Genomic DNA, 19,249 nt, shown 5'->3' on the forward strand with positions numbered 1-19,249 from the left:
AGGACCAATGTTGGGGCTCAGAAGCCAGTACCCAAAAATTTAGCATCTGATATGCTGACCTGAAGAAGCCTCAAGGTCTCTCTGACCTTCCCCAGACCCCACCATCCCTCCCAAAGAAACCTTAGCTCCTTCACCTGCCTGAGATCTGGACCCACTAAGGAGAACCAGAGTTTCCAACCCATGACCAAAAATGTAACCACACCCCAACAGACCCTTTTTCAAGAGAGTGACTGTCTCCAAGGATCATTTAAATTCCAAAGAGAACTATTGACAAAGTTAATTTCGTTCCCCACCCCCATTACTAGGAAGAAAATTCTTCCTAGCAATCATTTATTGCTCCTCAGTAGAATTCCTTTACTCCCGGCTGGGTTCTCATACCTTGTTACGGGGATCCAAGCCCCTGTTCATTCTTTCTGTAATCTCAAGATGGCACAGAATCTTCCATATCTTTTTTATTTTTTTGAGATGGAGTTTCACTCTTGTCGCTCAGGCTGGAGTGCAGTGGCACGATTTCGGCTCACCGCAACCTCCCTGTCGCAGGTTCAAGCAATTCTCCAACCTCAGCGTCCGGAGTAGCTGGGATCACAGGCATGAGCCACAATGCCCAGTTAATTTTGTATTTTTAGTAGACATGGGGTTTCTCCATGTTGGTCAGGTTGGTCTCGAACTCCCGACCTCAGGTGATCTGCTCACTTCAGCCTCCCAAAGTGCTAAGATTACAGGCATGAGCCATTGCGCCCCGCCAGCTTCCGTACCTTATTAGGAAGTTGGGTCTGCACTCTGAAGGCTCCGTGTATTGTGTTAAATAAACTTGCATGTCTTTTCTTCCGTAATCAACCTGCCTCGTGCCAGTAATTTTTCAGCAAAACTTTAGGGGGCCAAGGGCCTTCGTACCCACATCTTACCTCAAACTTTGGTGAGGCCAAGAAGTATAAATGGTGCCTCTGGCCCCTGGCCCTGCTCTCTGTTCCCCATCTTTAGCTCTGCCTCCGCCCAACCTACACTTTGAGCTCTCCTCCGGTCTGCTACAGCAGCTGCCTCTTGACTACCCCTCTGGCCTGGAAGGACACAAGCCAGCCTGTCCACCCTCAGAAAGTTGGCTTGGGACCATCTGGGTAGGGAATTCCAGGATCCCAGATTAAAAAATAAAACTAGAAGTGGGGGCTAGGCTCCTTCCCATGGGGAGGGGCACAGCAGGGGGAGGGCCAGAGCCGGCCCTCCTAAAGCTTGAGGCAGGGCAGGGGCGCCACCTGGGGTGCAGGTGAAATAGACATTCCTGTGAGGCACCACCACCATGCCCGCCTGCCTTCTCTAGCTTGTCTGCTTTTTTCTGTTTTTGAGACAGGGTCTCCTCCATACACGCAGGCTAGAGTGCAGGGGCACTGTTACGGCTTGCTGCAGCCTCGACTTCGTGGACTGAAGTCCATGGTCCTCCCATTTCAGCCTCCTGAGTAGCTGGGGGCATGTGCCAGCTAGTTTTTTTATTTTGTAGAGATGAGTCTCACTATGTTGCCCAGGCTGGTCTTGAACTCCTGGGCTAAAGCAATCCTTCCACCTCAGCCTCCAAAAGTGCTGGGATAACTGGTGTGAGCCACTGAACCCGATTGAAAATAATTTTGTGTGTGTGGTTTTTTTTTGAGACAGACTCTTGTTCTGTCGCCCAGGCTGGAGTGCAATGGCACAATCTTGGCTCACTGCGACCTCAGCCTTCCAGGTTTAACCGATTCTCCTGCCTCAGCCTCCTGAGTAGCTGGGATTACAGGAGTGCACCACTATGCCTGGTTAATTTTTGTTTTATTAGTAGAGACAGGATTTCACCATGTTGGTCAGGCTGGTCTTGAACTCCTGACCTCATGATCCACCTGCCTCAGCCTCCCAAAGTGCTGGGATTATAGATGTGAGCCACCACGCCCGGCCTGAAAATAGTTTTAAATAACTTAGTTCATAACATTCATAACTTAATTCATAATAGAGGTAAAAGGCCAGCTCTGATATCTAAGAGGAAGGGCTGGTGACTAGGATTCTCTTATTCATCGTTAGTATGGCTAACCTGGCCTTATCAGATACCTTGGTGGCTGAAACCCCGCTGCCCTTTTGGAGAACGTGAGTAAATTATATACAAATATGAAGAAAATGAAAATCACAATGCCACCTCCATAGATAGCTGAGCCCTCAGAGCATTGTTCTGCTCTTTTTTCCATGTATATCTATCTATATGTCTCTATCTATATTCAAATAAATCATTCTACAGGATTTACTGGTGTACTAATCATTGCCTCCTTCACTTAAACATGTTAAATGTGTTGAATACTCTTCTAAGCCTGAGTCATGAGTGTGTTTTAAGTCTTTGATAAATTTTCCCAAGTTGCACACCAGAAAGTGCGTGGCGCTGTGTCAACACCAGCAGTCTCTGAGGACACTTGTATTTGGGCACCTTCCCAATATTGCTTGTGAGCCCCTAAGAGCGGGGAAGAGGTCAAAAGCACAGGCTCTAGACACCTGCACAGGTCTAAAGCCCAGCTCTGCAACAAACCCCCATGTGACTTTGGGTGAGTTATTAACGGTTCTGGCGCAGGCATCATCCAATGTTTTCTGGAAAGGTCCAGATTCGACTTGGTTTCTTTCACGAGCTCTCATCTCCAGCACACACAAGGGCCTGAGGCTTTTTAGGCCCCGAGTTTGGTTTAATGCTCTGCTGTCACTGCTTTAACATTCTTAATTAATCAATTCTAATTATTTATTTTTTATTTTTATTTTTTTGAGATGGAGTTTCACACTTGTTGCCCAGGTTGGAGTAAAATGGCACAATCTCGGCTCACTGCAATCTCCGCCTCCCAGGTTCAAGAGAGTCTCCTGCCTCAGCCTCCTGAGTAGCTGGGATTACAAGCATGTGCCTCCATACCCGGCAAATTTTGTATTTTAAGTAGAGACGGGGTTTCACCATGTTGGCCAGGCTGGTCTCCAACTCCCAACCTCAGGTGATCCACCCACCTCGGCCTCCCAAAGTGCTGGGATTACAGGCGTGAACCACCATGCCTGGCCTTGTTTATTTATTTATTTATTGAGATAGAGTCTCACTCCATTGTGCAGGCTGCAGTGCAGTGGCATGATCTCGGCTCACTGTAACCTCTGCCTCCTGGGTTCAAGGGATTCTCCTGCCTCAGCCTCCCAAGTAACTGGGATTACAGGCACATGCCACCATGCCAGGTTAATTTTTGTAATTTTAGTAGAGACAGGGTTTCTCCATGTTGGCCAGGTTGGTCTCGAACTCTTGACCTTAGGTGATCTGCCCGCCTCAGCCTCCCAAAGTGCTGGGATTACAGGCATGAGCCACTGGCCAGAGATCATGGGGGTGCTATTTCAGTGGCCCAGGTAGGAGGTGAGCGTGTCCTGAGAAAGGATGGAGGCAGGCACCACAGTGACGTGGATGGGTGGATCCAAGGTCTTCAAGAAGAAGAGTTCCTGAGACCTGGGAAAGGATGGGTCAGGGGAGGAGGGAAAGGGTGGAGCCCAGGAGGAAGCCTGGGTCCTGGCTAGCTGGAGAGGGTGCCCTTGAGTAAGAAATGACTCATAGGAGGGCCCGACTGTCGGGGAAGACCTCTCCATTGGTCTTGGCGAGTCACTGCCTGGAGGCATCTGGGGAAATAGCAAGTTGGTGAAGGCAGAGGAGAATCAGGAAAACGCAGATAGGGCAAGCGTGTAGATTTGAGGTATTTCAGGGGTGAACAGCATTGGATACTGGGGATGAGGGAGAGGAAAGTGACAAGGACGGACCCAGGTTTCCAGCTAGAGCAACTAGAAAGACGGTCTGCTGTTTTGAGGCGAGTATTTCTCTGGTTTGTCATTTGCCTTTTACTTTTGTTTTGGGTGGGATTAATTCAGCTGACTGTAAAAGAACAGTTTTCCTGCACGTTTTATTAACACTAAAATCAAATGCATTTAGGGTCACAGAGATTTGGGGCCATGCCAAACCTAAATTTGAAAAATAAAGTCCTCTGCTGGGCGCAGTGGCTCACACCTATAATCCCAGCACTCTGGGAGGCCAAGGCAGGCCGATCACCTTAGTTTGGGAGTTCAGGACCAGCCTAAACCAACATGGAGAAACCTCGTCTCTATTAAAAATACAAGATTAGCCTCGCGTGGTGGTGCATGCCTATAGTCCCAGCTACTTGGGAGGCTGAGGCAGGAGAATAGCTTGAACCCGGGAGGCAGAGGTTGCAGTGAGCTGAGATCGTGCTGTTGCACTCCAGCCTGGGTGACAGGGCAAGACTCTGCCTCCAAAAAATTAAAGTAAAAAAATAAAATAAAATAATTTCCTCCATATTCTCAGAAACAATCCAAAGTCATGTGTAAACCCAAAACTGAATTCATCACTTCTAAGATCAGAAGAATTTGTGTTTGCTTATAATGAACTAACACATTATAATATTTCTAAAATCATTGAATTCCAGGTGTGACTAAGAAAAGTTTCAGATTGCAAGTTGACATTGTTACCTGAAAGCTGCACACACCTGCTGAATCACTTCTTAAACAAGCATGAAAACAACAATTTCTCTTGTTCCCAGTACAGCTTTGAGCCACAAAAATTAATTACATCACCTAGGAAATTAGCCGTGTGTTTTGCATCCAAAGGTCAATGTTCAGACTGAGAAATGGTTTAGTGCTTTCAAACACAGGGCTCAGCACATAAATATTTATCACGAGGAGGACAGGAACTCATTGTACAAGGCCTGTTTACCTTATCAGGCAGTTACCTGGGGCAAAGGCTCCACGCCTGCTTCCTGTCCTAATTTCCTTTGCCGGAGACCTTGGGCAATTGTTTATTTGACAGAGTGTTCCGTCCCATTCCCTTTCTTCTGGGAATAAAGGCACAGGATGATAAACAAATAAATCACCTGGTCCACGAACACCTGATTTCTGGAGAGGCTGAGACTTCTAGGCTTTAGCTAGAAGGATCCAGCAACAGGAAAAAGAACGAAGGATGCATTTCTCCCCATGACTTTTGCTTGTTAGGGTTAGTGTTTCAAGTGCCCGGACTGGGTTTTATGGGATGTCCTGTCAAGCTTTCGATGGTGAAGATAAAGGAACAGAGACACGGGGGCAATAACCACAGGCGTGATTTGCAGCAAAGGCACAGCCTTTCATTTCGTTCCCCTTTTCTGTGTTTATAAATTGCGAGTCTTAGAGAAACGTTGGCCAAGTTGGCTCTTTAACCTGGCCACATATTTATTTTGGCCATTCTTAGCTTTTATTTCGCAAGGTCTCATACTCACCAGCTCAGGTGCTTGTTACATAAGGAAGCTCTGGGTGGCAGAGTGCCAAAAATTCAGCTCAGCATTTTCTGTCTCCCTGCAGTGGTTCCAAGAAATGGATGCCTAGACCTTTGCAACAGAAATGTCAGGTCAGCCGACATGCAGGGAACTATGTCAGCAAGCTAGTTTTCTTTCCTTTCTTCCTCCTGCCTTCCCTCTCTCCTTCTCCTCATTTTCTTTCTTTCCCTGCCTCCCTCCCCCCTCCCTCCCTCCCTTTTTCCCTCCCTCCCTCCCTCCCTCCCTCCTTCCTTCCTTCCTTCCTTCCTTCCTTCCTTCCTTCCTTCCTTCCTTCCTTCCTTCCTTCCTTCGTTTCACTCTTCTTACCCAGGCTGGAGTGCAATGGCATGATCTCCACTCACTGCAACCTCCACCTCCCAGGTTCAAGCAAGTCTCCTGTCTCAACCTCCTGAGTAGCTGGGATTACAGGTACATTTCACCATGCCTGGCTAACTATTGTATTTTTAGTAGAGACAGGGTTTCATCATATTGGTCGAGCTGGTCTCGAACTCCTGACCTCAGGTGATCCACCCGTCTTGGCCTCCCAAAATGCTGGGATTACAGGTGTGAGCCACTGTACCCAACCCTTTCTTTCTTTTTTAATAGAGTAGGGGGTCTCACTGTTTTGCCCAGGCTGGTCTCAAACTCCTGGCCTCCAGTGATCCTCCAGCCTCAACCTCCCAAAGCACTGGGGATTACAGATGTGAGCCTCCAGGTCTGGCCCCAAACAAGTTTTCAACTGTTGGTTTTCAAATCTGTCATATCATGGTTCTCACCAGTCAGTCGTTACATACTTTGCATTGATTTATTAGAATCCATTTAAAATCTCTCATTTTAGACTCTTCGACTTGTAGAGCCACTAATCCTAGAAGTTTACAAGCAACTCTGCGTTGTCATATTTTAATTTGCATTTAACTTTGCATATATTTAACTTGCATTTGGTTTTGCATTTAGTTTGATGAACATTTGCATCTCTCCTTTCTGAATTGCTTGCTGTTCTTTGCCTACTTTTTCTACTGGAGTTTTTTGCTTGGTTTTGTATTGTTTTGTTTTTTATGAGACGGAGTCTTGCTCTGTCACCCAGGCTGGAGTGAAGTGGCATGATCTCAGCAACCTCTGCCTCCCAGGTTCAGGCGATTCTCCTGCCTCAGCCTCCCAAGTAGCTGGGATTACAGGCACCCGCCACCACGTCCAGCTAATTTTTGTATTTTTAGTAGAGACAAGGTTTCACCATGTTGGCCTGGCTGGTCTTGATGGAGTTTTAAAAAATTATTATTATTATTGTTAAGACTAGTCACATATAATAGTGAGAAGCAGGGAGTCTATTGGAGTTTTAATATCATGTACACAGCCAGGTATGATGGCTTATGCCTGTAATCCCAGCACTTTGGGAGGCCGAGGCAGGCCGATCACAAGGTCAGGAGATCAAGATAATCCTGGCTAACATGGTGAAAGCCCGTCTCTACTAAAAACACAAAACAGTTAGCTGGGCATGGTGGTGCGTGCCTGTAGTCCCAGCTACTCAGGACACTGAGGCAGGAAAATCATTTGAACCCAGGAGGTAGAGGTTGCAGTGAGCCGAGATCGCACCACTGCACTCCAACCTGGAGACAGAGCAAGACTCCATCACACACACACACACAAATCACGTGTACAATGGATACTAAGAATATCAACACTTCCTGTTATATAAAATCTCCACATATCCGCTGGGCACCTCTCTAATCCTGGGGCTGTGCACGGGCTCTTTTATTTGTTCTAAATGTAACCCTTCCAAGCTTCATGAGATAATCCTTTCAATTAATTTTCCAAAATTTGGTAAACAAATTCATATTAATATTCAGCGACCCCATAAAGGCAAGACTTTGTCTGTCCTGTCCATGATCGAATTTCAGCACCTAGATGTGCATGGACCAAGTAGTGTTTGATAAAGATTTATCTAATGAACAGAAGATCCACACAGGAGTTCAGAAATTAGTGTTCTCCCCTGAGCCATCTGCCTTCTCTTTTCTCCTTCCTTCCTTTTTTCCTTCCTTCTTCCCTCCCTCCCTCCCTTCTTTCCTTCCTTCCTTCTTCCCTCCCTCCTTCCCTTCTTTCCTTCCTTCCTTCTTTCTTTTTCTTTCTCTTTCTCTCTTTCTTTCTTTCCTTCTTTCCTGTTTTAAGACAGGATCTTGTTGCCCTGTCACACAGGCTGAAGTGCAGTGGCATGATCTCAGCTCACTGCAGCCTTAACCTCTGTGGTCCAGCAATCCTTCTACCTTAGCCTCCTGAGTAGCTGGGACCACAGGCACACATCACCATGCCAGGCTTTTTTTTTTTTTTCTGTAGAGACAGGGTCTCACTATATTGCCTACGCTGGTCTTGAACTTTTGGGCTTGAGGGATCCTTCTGCCTGGGCCTCCCAAAATATTGGGATTACAAGTGTAGCCACTGTCCTGGGCTGCCATCCTCTTTCTAAGCTTAAAAAAAGAAAATCTTAACATTTTGAAAGGCCCCAACATCAGCCTTTCATTCCCATGATTATGCTAATGGTTTTTCTCTAAACTATTTTCTTGATATACAGTCATTTAAAAGGTATGTGGGCCAGGTATGGTGGCCCATGCCTGTAATCCTAACACTTTGGGAGGCCAAGGTGAGCGGATCACCTAAAGTCAGGAGTTCAAGGCCAGCCTGGGCAACATAGTGAAACCCTGTCTCTACTAAAAATATAAAAAAATTAGCTGGGCTTGGTGGCAGGCCTGTAATCCCAGCTACTTGAAAGGCTGAGGCAGGAGAATTGCTTGAACCCAGGAGACGGAGGTTACAGTGAGCCGAGCTGGTGCCATTGCACCCAGCCTCAGCAATAAGAGCAAAGCTCCATCTCAAAAAAAAAAAAAAAAAAAAAATATATATATATATATATATATATAAAATGTATGTGGTATATTCTAGGGTGTATACCAAAGTGGGAAAATATTTTTAGCTTTCTTCTTCTCCTTCCTCCTCCTCTTGTTCTTCTTCTTCTTCCTCTTAGTTCTTTTTTTTTTCTTTTTTGAGACAGGGTCTCACTCTGTCACCCAGGCTGGAGTGCAGTGGCACAATCAACCTCACAGGCTTAAGTGATTCTCCCACCTCAGCCCCCAGAGTAGCTGGGACCACAGGTGGGAACCTCGGCTCCAGGCCCCCAAAGCCTTCTTGATGCATTTTGTGGGCTTTTGGCCGGTGTCTTCACCAGAATGGCTCAAGTAACTGCCTGAAAGCTGACATCGTTACCCTCTTGTAATTTGGGTTGTAATGCTAACTTTCTCTACTAGCTGTCATTTGTCCGCCCCGAAATGACACTTGGGAACTATGCAAATCCTGCACATGTAGGGAGTATGTGATTGATCACTTTTGTGGAATGAGCTTAAGAATTCCTGGAAGGTCGCTTTTGTTCAAGGACTCCCCCACCGCCTGACACACACACACACACACACACGCACACACACATGCACACACACATACACACATGCACACACACGCACACACTCTCCAGTTCAACTGCACCCAAGTCCCGCCTGCGTTCATGTAATATTTACTGTGTGCTGACGCTGTCATTATGTGAGGCATCAGCAGCAGAGACTTGTACCTGGGACTAAAGATTTCCAGGTATTCTCTTTTTTATTTAAGACAGAGTTGCTCTGTCGCTTAGGCTGGAGTGCAATGGCGCCATCTCGGCTCACTGCAACCTCCGCCTCCTGGGTTCAAGCCATTCTCCTGCCTCAGCCTCCAGAGTAGCTGGGATTACAGGCACCTGCCACTACACCCAACTAATTTTTGTATTTTTAGTAGAGACAAGGTTTTGCTATGTTGGCTAGGCTGGTCTCCAACTCCTGACTTCAGGTGATCCACCCTCCTTGGCCTCCCAAAGTGCTGGGATTACAGGTGTGAGCCACCGTGCCCAGCCGTATTCTCTTTTTAAAAGTAGGTTCCACTGGGATAGGCGTCACATAAACCAACAATGCCCTGTGATTGGTGTGAATCAGTTGATGAGATTGCTCGAGGTCACCAAGCCTGGAAGGGGCGGTGTCAGGATTCCCACCCAGGCTGTCCAGCACCATAAATTCCAAATGAGTGTTTCCTGCCATGTCCTTATTTTGGGAGGATGCATGTAGACTGCAATCATCCTCCTGTTCCCCAAACATGTTTGGAGTCACTTTCTTGGAATTCCATTAGAAAATAAAGGACTCAGAATCTCACACCAGTAAGCAGCTAAGATACTATAAATGAATCCCTTCTCTCCCCTCACCCCAGTCTTCTCATTTCTAAAATGAGGAAATTCGACCCAATGTTTCACAAGCTTCCTTCCAGCTCTAATAATCTGTGATCTGGACGTCTCTGCTTAACCACAGCCTTCCATTCGTCTCAGGCTTGGATTCTGTGCCCTTCTCTGTAATGTGGGGATATTTGAACTGCCCAGGCTTTCTTGCTGGGTCGTTAACCACATGAAATAATGGCTTTGCAAATGTGGCCAATCGTAAAGTGCTGGATGGATGTAGGTTAGTCTTGTTACTTTACGGCGTCCAGTCTTCGGCTGCTGCTACTTTCTGTAGCCTGCAAGTCCGTTTTTGTTGTTGTTTGTTCGAGACAGTCTCGGTCTGTCACCCAGGCTGGAGTGCAACAGCGTGATCTTAGTTCCCTACAACCTCCGCCTCCCGGGTTCAAGCCATTCTTGTGCCTCAGTCTCCTGAGTAGCTGGGACCACAGGCACATGCCAACACCTCCAGCTATTTTTTTTTGTATTTTTAGTAGAGATGGAGTTTTGCCATGTTGGACAGCCTGGTCTCAAACTCCTGACCTCAAGTGATCTGCCAACCTCAGCTGGGATTACAGGTCTGAGTCACTGCACCAGGCCAACTGCAAATCACTTTGAAGTTCAATTAATTAAAATATATTGGGCTGGGCGTGGTGGCTCACACCTATAATCCCAGACCTTTGTGAGGCTGAAACAGGAGGATTGCCTGAGCCCAGGAGTTCAAGACCAGCCTGGGTAACAAAATGACACCTGGACTCTAAGGTGGGAAAATATATGTGCATGTGTGTGTGTGTGTGTGTGTGTGTGTGTGTGTGTGTGTATAAATAAATATATATATACACACATACAAGCATATATAAATGTATTGAACATCTACTTCATGCTTTTATTTTGCTAGGCTCTGAAGAAGCACATAGATCCAGTGTTCAAGGAACATACATTTGTGTGAGACAGACACGGGAACAACCAACTGAATACATACAGAGGCAGCCAAGGGAACTGGCCAAAGACTGAGCTGAAGCCTAGCAGCTCGCCCTGGGTGGCTCTGGCCCTTGGAGGAAGCGCTGCTCAGTCTGAGACCTAAAGGATGCTGGCAGGGCTGGAATTATGTGCTTCCAAAGATATGTTGAAGTCCCCACCTCCAGCACCTGTGAATAGGACTTTGTTTGGAAATCATTGCAGGTGTAAAGATGAGGTCATGCTGGTGTCGGGTGAGCCCTCAATCCAATATGTCCTGCGTCCTTAGAAAAAAGAGGGTGTGAACCCCCAAAATCTGAGGCAGATTTCAGTTAATGTAGAAAGTTTATTTTGCCAAGGTTGAGGACACACACCCATGACACAACCTCAGGAGGTCCTAATGGCATGTGCCAGGGTGGTAGAGGCACAGCTTGGTTTATACATTTTAGGGAGATGTGAGATATTAGTCAATATGTGTAAGATGAACACATGTGAGATGTTCAGTCCAGAAAGGCAGAACAGCTCGAAGTGGGGAGGGGCTCCCAGGTCATAGTTAAGTAAGAGACAAATGGTTGCATTCCTTTGAGTTTCTGATTAGCCTCTCCAAATGAGGCAATCAGATATGCCTTCATCTCAGTGAGCACAGGGTTGATTTTGAATAGAATGGGAGGCAGGTTTCCCCTAAGCAGTTCCCAGATGACTTTTCCCTTTAGCTTAGTGATTTTGGGGCCCCAAGATTTATTTTGCTTTCACAGGGGAGACATTCACAGAGGAGAAGGCCCCCTGAGGATGGAGGTGGAGATTGAAGTGATGCATCTGCAAGCGTAGGAATGGCAAGGATAGCCAGCAACACCTGACCCTGGAAGAGGCAGGAGACACTCCTCCCTACCCGTTGCAGAGGGAGCTTGGCCCTGCCAACATCTTGCTTTTGGACTTCCTGCCTTCAGAACGATGAGACCATACGTCTCTATTTTTTTGTTTTGTTTTGAGACGAAATCTCGCTCTCACTGAAACTTCCGCCTCCCAGGTTCAAGCATTTCTCCTGCCTCAGCCTCCCGAGTAGCTTGGATTACAGGCACATGCCACCATGCCCAGCTAATTTTTGTATTTTTAGCAGAGACAGGATATTACTATGTTGACCAGGCTGGTCTCAAACTCCCCACCTCAGATGATCAGCCACTCAGTTGTGTTTTTTTTTCCTTTTTGGAGTTTCACTCTTGTTGCCCAAACTGGAGTGCAGTGGTGCGATCTTGGTTCACTGAAACCTCCACCTCCTGGGTTTAAGCGATTCTCCTGCTTCAGCCTCCTGAGTAGCTGGGACTGTAGGCATGCACTAGCAGGCCCAGCTAATTTTTGTATTTCTAATAGAAACGGGGTTTCAGCATGTTAGCCAGGCTGGTCTTGAACTCCTGACTTCAGGTGATCCTCCTGCCTCGGCCTCCCAAAGTCCTGGGATTACAGGCATGAGCCACTGCGCCCCAACTTTTGGTTCGTTGTTAGGGCAGCCACAGGAAAGCAATATCAATTAATAGGAGCCAGATACACAAAAAATGGGGATTAACCTGAAAGAATCAAAAGGATCAGAATTCAGTATAAGAAGGTTTATTCAAGCAGGAAACTGAGAAGAGCCACTGCAGTAACACAGACTCCAAAGAAATGGGGTCAGTGCTCTAAAGCGAAAAGTTAAGATCTTGCTCATAGAGGCAGAAGACGAAGAAATGTAGCAAGATTATAACATGTTTTATACGAGGCTTGTTTATTAATTGCAATTTAATTAGTTACAGTTTGTTCTCTTTTCTGTACAGCTTGTTTCCTTTTCCTTTCCAATTTAAAAGAGTGTAATTAACATTCCATCTTAAACAATGTAATAGCCATGGAGTTTTTGTCTGAGAGAAGAAAGAGGGAAGTTAATTTATAATGAAAATCCACAGTTAAGAGGAAAAGAGTCTTCCCTGGCACTCTATTAATTTACAACATTTACAAAACAATGTAGGTAGAAGGAAGAAGGCTAATCTGTAATCAAAGAAACAAAGGTTACAGTTGCCTGATTACTGTCCCATAATCACATTCCCTTAAGGTTCAAAATATTTTAAAATTCCAACAGCTTAGTTGTTTTTTGTTTTTTTTAAGATGGGGTCTCCCCATGTTGCCCAGGCTGGTCTCAAACTCCTGGGCTCAAGCAATCCTTCCGCCTTGGCCTTCCAAAGTACTGGAATTACAGGTATGAACCACTGCATCCCACCTAGATTTTAAATTACTTATTTTCACAGCAGAGGAAGAGGATCCCAGGTTAAGGGAGCAGCATTTGCAACAGTTCTGTGAAGGCAAAACCTTAGCAAGTTTAAGGAACTGAAAGAAAGTTTATGAGATCCAGCCCCACCTGTCCACTGGAGCTGTGGACAAGCAGGAGCAAGTCATGGAACTTGTCTGGATGCTGGCAGTGGTGATGGGGGCCAGGGAGGTTACTCAGCAAGAGAGTGGCAGGACCTGGTTTGTGAGAGGATGATTCTGCCGCAGGTTATAGAGGGCGTGGAGGGAGCCCAGAAAGCTCATTGCAGGGAGATGGTGCAGTGAGAAGGAGCCGGTGGAAGGTGTAAAGTCTTTTAGGCCGACTGACTGCACCATGGACTGCATGGTAACCTCTGCGACCTGCATGTACACCTTCAGATGAGTTCTTGCAAATAGAAAGTCTGAAGTAACTGGAAAACCACAAAAGGAGAACGGCCAACCCCTGTGGTGCCTAATTAACTTTGAGACATTCTTCTATTGTTCCTTATTCCTGCCTCAACTGATAAGGCAACTGAACTTTGTAACCGACCTTGCTCAACTGATAGATCAACCTTGTGACTCCAGATCCTATGGCCCCCTCCCAGCTTGAAAAACCACCCTGAACTGTAACTTCTATAATTTTCCACTGCCTACCCCAAACCTATAAAACCAAGTCCTATCCCACCATCCTCCACTGACTCTCTTTTTGGACTCAGTCCACTTGCACCCGGGTGAATAAACAGCCTCGCTGCTCACACAAAGTCTGTTTAGAGGGTCTTTTCATTCAGAGTGCGTTTAACAGTAGGTTTGGAAGTGACCTGACTAGGGGTGAATTGGGTGTGGTTGCGTTGTGTATTAGTCCATTGTCATGCTGCTAAAAAAGACATACCCAAGACTGAGTAATTTATAAAGGAAAGAGGTTTAATTGACTCAGTTCAGCACCACTGGGAGGGCCTCAGGAAACTCAGTCATGGCAGAAGGGAAAGCAAACATGCCCTTCTTCACATGGCAGCAGCGAAGAGAAGTGAATAGTAAAGGGGAGGAAAAGCCCCTTATGAAACCATCAGATCTCATGAGAACTCACTATCATGAGAACCGCATAAGCGTAACTGCCCATGATTCAATTACTTCCCACTGGGTCCCTCCCATGACAGGTGGGGGATTATGGGAACTACAATTCAAGATGAGATTTGGGTGGGGACAAAGCCAAACTGTATCATGCTGAAAGCAGAGGAAACAAAGTGTGTTTGAATTATAAAGAGACATTTTTATGAAGTCAGTTGTCAGGCTAGTGGGTAGTGACACCCTTCATTAAGTAACCAAGGAGGTCTGGACAGGGGTGGGGACACGCCCACTTTCATTCAGGCTTCACTCTTTTTTTTTGAACGGAGTTTCACTCTGTCACACAGGCTGGAGTGTGTTGGCGCAATCTTGGCTCATTGCAACCTCTTCCTCTCAGGTTCAAGTGATTCTCCTGCCTAAGCCGCCAGAGTAGGTGGGATTACAGGCACACGCCACCACGCCCCACTAATGTTTTTTATTTTTAGTAGAGACGGGGTTTCACCATGTTGGCCAGTCTGGTCTTGAACTCCTAACCTCAGGTGATCCACCTACCTCAGCCTCCCACAGTGCTGGAATTACAGGCATGAACCACCACACCTGGCTAGGTTTCTCTCTTAATCATCAGTTTTGCCCCAGATGACTTGGCTGATGACAAAGTTCAGCCCCCTTCATCCACCTCAAGAGCATCTTGTCCCCCCAAAAAAGTTTCAATTGTGTCATTTCAGTGGCACAATTATTTGATGAATCCTCTTGTCTTGAAGAGGGAAACCCTCCAGTATTAAATATGTCAGTTCTGGAGAGTTTGTAAAAACGGTCAATCCCGGTTCTTTATTGCAGTAATTTGTAAGCCTAGGGTTAAGAAGCTCATGCAGTGCATGCCGTAAAAGTACCTAGCTTTATCCTCAAAAGCTGTTTGCTTATAAATAAACAAGTAAGAATTTTATAAGCTAATCAAGAGCTAAGAGTCTCATTGTTTCTATAATGTGTAGGCTGAAGTTCATGACAGTGGTGAATGTGGCCATTTTAGCTCATGACTCAATTTTTCTTTTGCTTGTTTTTTTTCTTCAACAGGATCTGACTCTGTCAGCCAGGCTGGAATGCAGCGGTGCCATCTCAGCTCACTGCAACATCCACCTGTCTGGCTCTCACCATCCTTCCACCTCAGCTTCAGAGTACCTGGGACTACAGGTTGTTAAGTGTGCTTTGAATGAAGACACCTCCCCAAACAGGCTTTGTGTGAGCAACATGGCTGCTTATTCACCCAGGTGCAGGCGGGCTGAGCTGAAAAGAGAGTCAGCCCACCTGCAACCCAGTGAATAAATAGCTATGGTGCTCACACTAAGCCTGTTTGGGGGTCTCTTCATTCAAAGCACACTTAACATTTGGTGCTGAAACCCAGGAGCTTTGGGTTGGAACTCCAGGAGCTCTGGGAGCAGCGACGTGAGTTGGACAGTCCAACTTTCAGTAGGGGCCCCACACAGACGGGGCATGGCTTAGGAGGAATCCTGGGCTGCGGGCATTCCTTGGCCCAGTGGCCAGGTTTCCGATGCTCGAAGCAAGGTCCAGGAGGGGCGGCTGGATGCTGCAGTCTGGGCGCTTTGAAGTCTTTGTGAGCCAGTGGTGTGGCTGGGATTTGTCTTACGGCAGAGGCAAACATCTGTAGTTCAGAGATGCGCTGCCACCCGGCAGCTTCTTCCCTATTATTGAACACCTTGAAGATGTGGTTGATTAATTCCTGTTGTGGAGTTTGAGGGCCAGATTTTAATTTCTGTAGCTTTTTTAACGTCAGGGGCTGATTGGGTGATAAAATGCATATTAAGCATTCTTTGGGGGTGAGATAGGAGTGAGGATGACATTTAAGTCACTCCAGGCAAGATGATAGGACTGGGTTAAATATCAGAACGCTTGTATATATTTAGCAGGATGTGATGAAAAGGAGCCTAACTGCTGGCTGATTTGGGAAAGGTTGGATGCAGAGAAAGGAATATGTACCCTAACTATGCCTTTGGCTCCAGCCACCTCTCGAAGGGGGAATTGGGCAGAGGTGGAGGAGTTAGCCACAGGACTAGACTGTAAACCGGACAAGGTATGAGGTGAGGAGGTGACAGGAGGGGCATAAGGAGGTGGGTTGTGGGCGAGGAAGAGGAGGGAGGCTGTGGGGTGAGCGGATTAGGGCCTGGATTGAGGTTTGGTTCAAACAGGCGGGGAGGAGAAAGGTCGGAAGGGTCGATGGACAAGGAGGATTCTGGGTTACTGGCAGAGGCAGGAGGGGCAGACGGAAGGGAGAGAAGAAAAATCTGGGACAAATTGCATTGAGAGCAGAGATTAGGGAAAGATTGGAGTGTAAAAAAATGCCTGGACGTGTGGCACTTCAGACCATTTGCCCATTTGTTGACAAAAATGATCTAGGTCTCACAGAGAAGAAAAATGGAAAGTGCCATTTTCTGGGCATTTGGAACCATTGTCTAATTTTTATTGAGGCCAGGCCATGTTACGGGAAAAAAAAAAATGAGACATTTAGGTTTCAGATAGGGCAACAGTTGAAGAGGTTTTAGGATTTTTAGTGTGCAGGCTAGAGGTGAAGACAGAGGAGTAGAGGGTGGAATATTGCTCATCGTGGAGGAAGTAAGGTGTAAAAAGAGAGGTAGAGACGAGGGGAATGAGAGCAGCTACGAGGGTTTTCCGTAGGCGTCCCTGACTAAGTCCTGGGCTGTGGCATGCGTGAGGGATCAGGGCAGGCATCTCTGCGATTGACCAGACACCAAGGAAAGACCGTCTTCCCGAGTCTGTGACCAACGTTGGGGTTTTTGAGTGCACGGACAAAGAGTGTCTCCTTTGCCTCTACTTAAAGAGGGAGATGTATCTCCTGGGGATTTAAAGGAAAAGAGTGAGAGAGGGAGACTTGTCTCTTTGGGATTTAAAGGAAAAGCGGGGGGGGAGACTTATCTCTTTTTCTCTAAAGGAAAAGAGAGAGAAAGAAGGAAAGACTTGTCTCTTTTTCTCTAAGGAAAAAGAGAAAAAGAGGGAGAGACTTGTCTCCTTTTCTCTAAAGGAAAAAAGAGAGAAAGAGGGAGAGACTGCTTACCCTATCTGAAGGTGACAAGAGGGTGGTTGGGTTGGTCTGATGTACTGAGGTCGCAGGTGGGTCTCTTCACAGGGACAGGGGGTCAGTCTCCCACAGGAGTACCCCTGTCCCGGGTTTTGGCACCAAATGTTAAGTGCACTCTGAATGAAGAGCCCCAGTAAACAGGCTATGTGTGAGAATTCACCCAGGTGCAAGTGAGCTGAGTCTGAAAAGAGAGTCAACGGAGGACGGTGGGATAGGAGTTGGTTTTATAGTTTTGGAGTAGGCAGTGGAAAGTTACAGAAGTTACAGTTAGGGTGGTTTTTGCAAGCTGGGAGGGAGTCCTAGGGTCTGGAGTAACGAGATTGACCTATCAGTTGAGCATAGTCAATTGCCTTATCAGTTGAAGCAAGAATAAGGAGCAATAGAAGAATGTCTTAAAGTGAATTAGGTGCTGCAGGGGTTGGCCATTCTTCTCCTTGTGTGGTTTTCCAGTTACTTCAGATTTTCTATTTGCAGGAACTCATCTGGATGTGTATGTGCAGGTCACAGAGGCTACCCTGCATTCTATGGCACAGTCAGTTGGCCTAAAAGACCTCACACAGGTGCTTGCCACTCTGCCTGGCTCATTTTTGTAGTTTTTGTAGAGATGCGGGTCTCACCATGTTGCCCAGGCTGGTCTTGAACTCCTGGGCTCAAGTGATCCACCCACTCTGGCCTCCCAAAGTGCTGGGATTACAGGTGTGAGCCACCAGGTCTGGCCTATGACTTGATTTTTCTTTTTTGAGGTGGAGTTTCATTCTTGTTGCCCAGGCTGGAGTGAAATGGTGTGATCTCAGCTCACTGCAACCTCCACCTCCCAGGTTCAAGTGATTCTCCTGTCTCAGCCTCCCAAGTAGCTGGGATTACAGGTGCCTGCCACTACACCCGGCTAATTTTTGTATTTTTAGTAGAGATGGGGTTGCATCATGTTGGTCAGGCTGGTCTTGAACTCCTGACCTCAGGCGATTCACCCCCCCTGGTCCTCCCAAAGTGCTGGGATTACAGGCGTGAGCCACCATGTCTGGCTGACTTGATTTTTCTAAGAGTTGTAATGATGTTAATAAGAATAAAAAGAGATGCTAGCTTATGTGGTGGCTGTTTTTATATGAAATGCTGTGTAAGACAAGGCTGGGGAAAAGGATTTAAATACAGTGTTGAGAACAACAATAAAAAAGCAGATGCAGCCAGTTCAAACAGAGAACTTCATTGTATTTTAAAACCACATAAACAGCTATGTCTTCCCAGGCCCCACTCTCTCACTCCCTCGGGTCATGTCACCACCCCCATGGCTTTACTTACAGTCTGCAAAGCCTGGTGATACCCAAACCTGCATTGTTGGTGCTTGTCCCACTCATGAGCCTCAGACTGCGGCCCCCCACTTCCCATTAGCTCTCCAGAGTCAGAGGCTCCTGTGCTGAACGTGCCCCAACAGAATCCTCCTCTTCCCACCCAAGCAGGCTCTTCCGGAGTTTCTCTGGAGCATATGTGGCACCGCCTCCCACCCACTGCTGGGCTCCCTCCCCTCTCCCTGCCAGGGCAGCATCAGGCTCCGGTTGTTCTGTTCCCAGTCGTATCACATGTGTCCCCATGTCCATCCCCACTCACATTGCCCAGGCCACCATCTCTTGTCACCCCAGTCATCGTTAAATCTCCAAGTAACCTCCTGTCTGCTGCCCTCCCATCTGCAAGCTTGTTTGAACTGGCTGCACCATAGGCCATACCCTAAGTCTAGCCATGGCAACCCCCACGACCCGCACATACATCTCTGGATGGCCTGAAAGTCTGAAGTAACTGGAAAACCACAAAAGGTAAAGAAATGATCAACCCCTAATTAACTTTGAGACATTCTTCTACTGTTCCTTATTTCCACCTTAACTGATAAGGCAACTGGACTTTGTAACCGACCTTGGTCAACCTTGTGACTCCAGACCCTATGACCCCCCGCCCAGTTTGAACTTCTGTAACTTTCCACTGCCTACCCCAAACCTCTAAAACCAACTCCTATTCCACTATCCTCCACTGACTCTCTTTGCAGACTCAGCCCGCCTGCACCCTGGTGAATGAACAGCCATGTTGCTCACCCGAAGCCTGTTTAGGGGGTCTCTTCATTCAGCACGTGCATTTTAACTACATCCATTGCCCACATGGCAACCAGAATAATCTTTCAAGAATGCAAACCTGCTGGACGTGGCGGCACTCACCTGTAATCCCAGCACTTTGGGAGGCTCAGGCGGGTGGGTCACCTGAGGTCAGGAATTTGAGACTGCCTGGCCA

At 46.9% G+C, this 19,249-nt stretch overlaps 1 long non-coding RNA gene across 2 annotated transcripts; it reads left to right on the forward strand.

Annotated features, from left to right (window-relative positions):
* The first annotated feature begins 5,559 nt into the window (after positions 1 to 5,559).
* On the forward strand, positions 5,560 to 13,568 carry LOC144577140 (uncharacterized). 2 transcript variants are annotated; one of them, XR_013520442.1, is made up of 3 exons: positions 5,560 to 5,738; positions 10,481 to 10,793; positions 12,810 to 13,568. It is a non-coding gene; the product is annotated as an uncharacterized LOC144577140 (long non-coding RNA). The 2 variants fall into 2 exon arrangements; XR_013520441.1 differs by having other exon boundaries at positions 10,481 to 13,568.
* The last annotated feature ends 5,681 nt before the right edge of the window (positions 13,569 to 19,249 follow it).

This window comes from Callithrix jacchus, chromosome 7 (genome assembly GCF_049354715.1).
Source record: "Callithrix jacchus isolate 240 chromosome 7, calJac240_pri, whole genome shotgun sequence".
NCBI classification, from domain to species: Eukaryota; Metazoa; Chordata; class Mammalia; order Primates; family Cebidae; genus Callithrix; species Callithrix jacchus.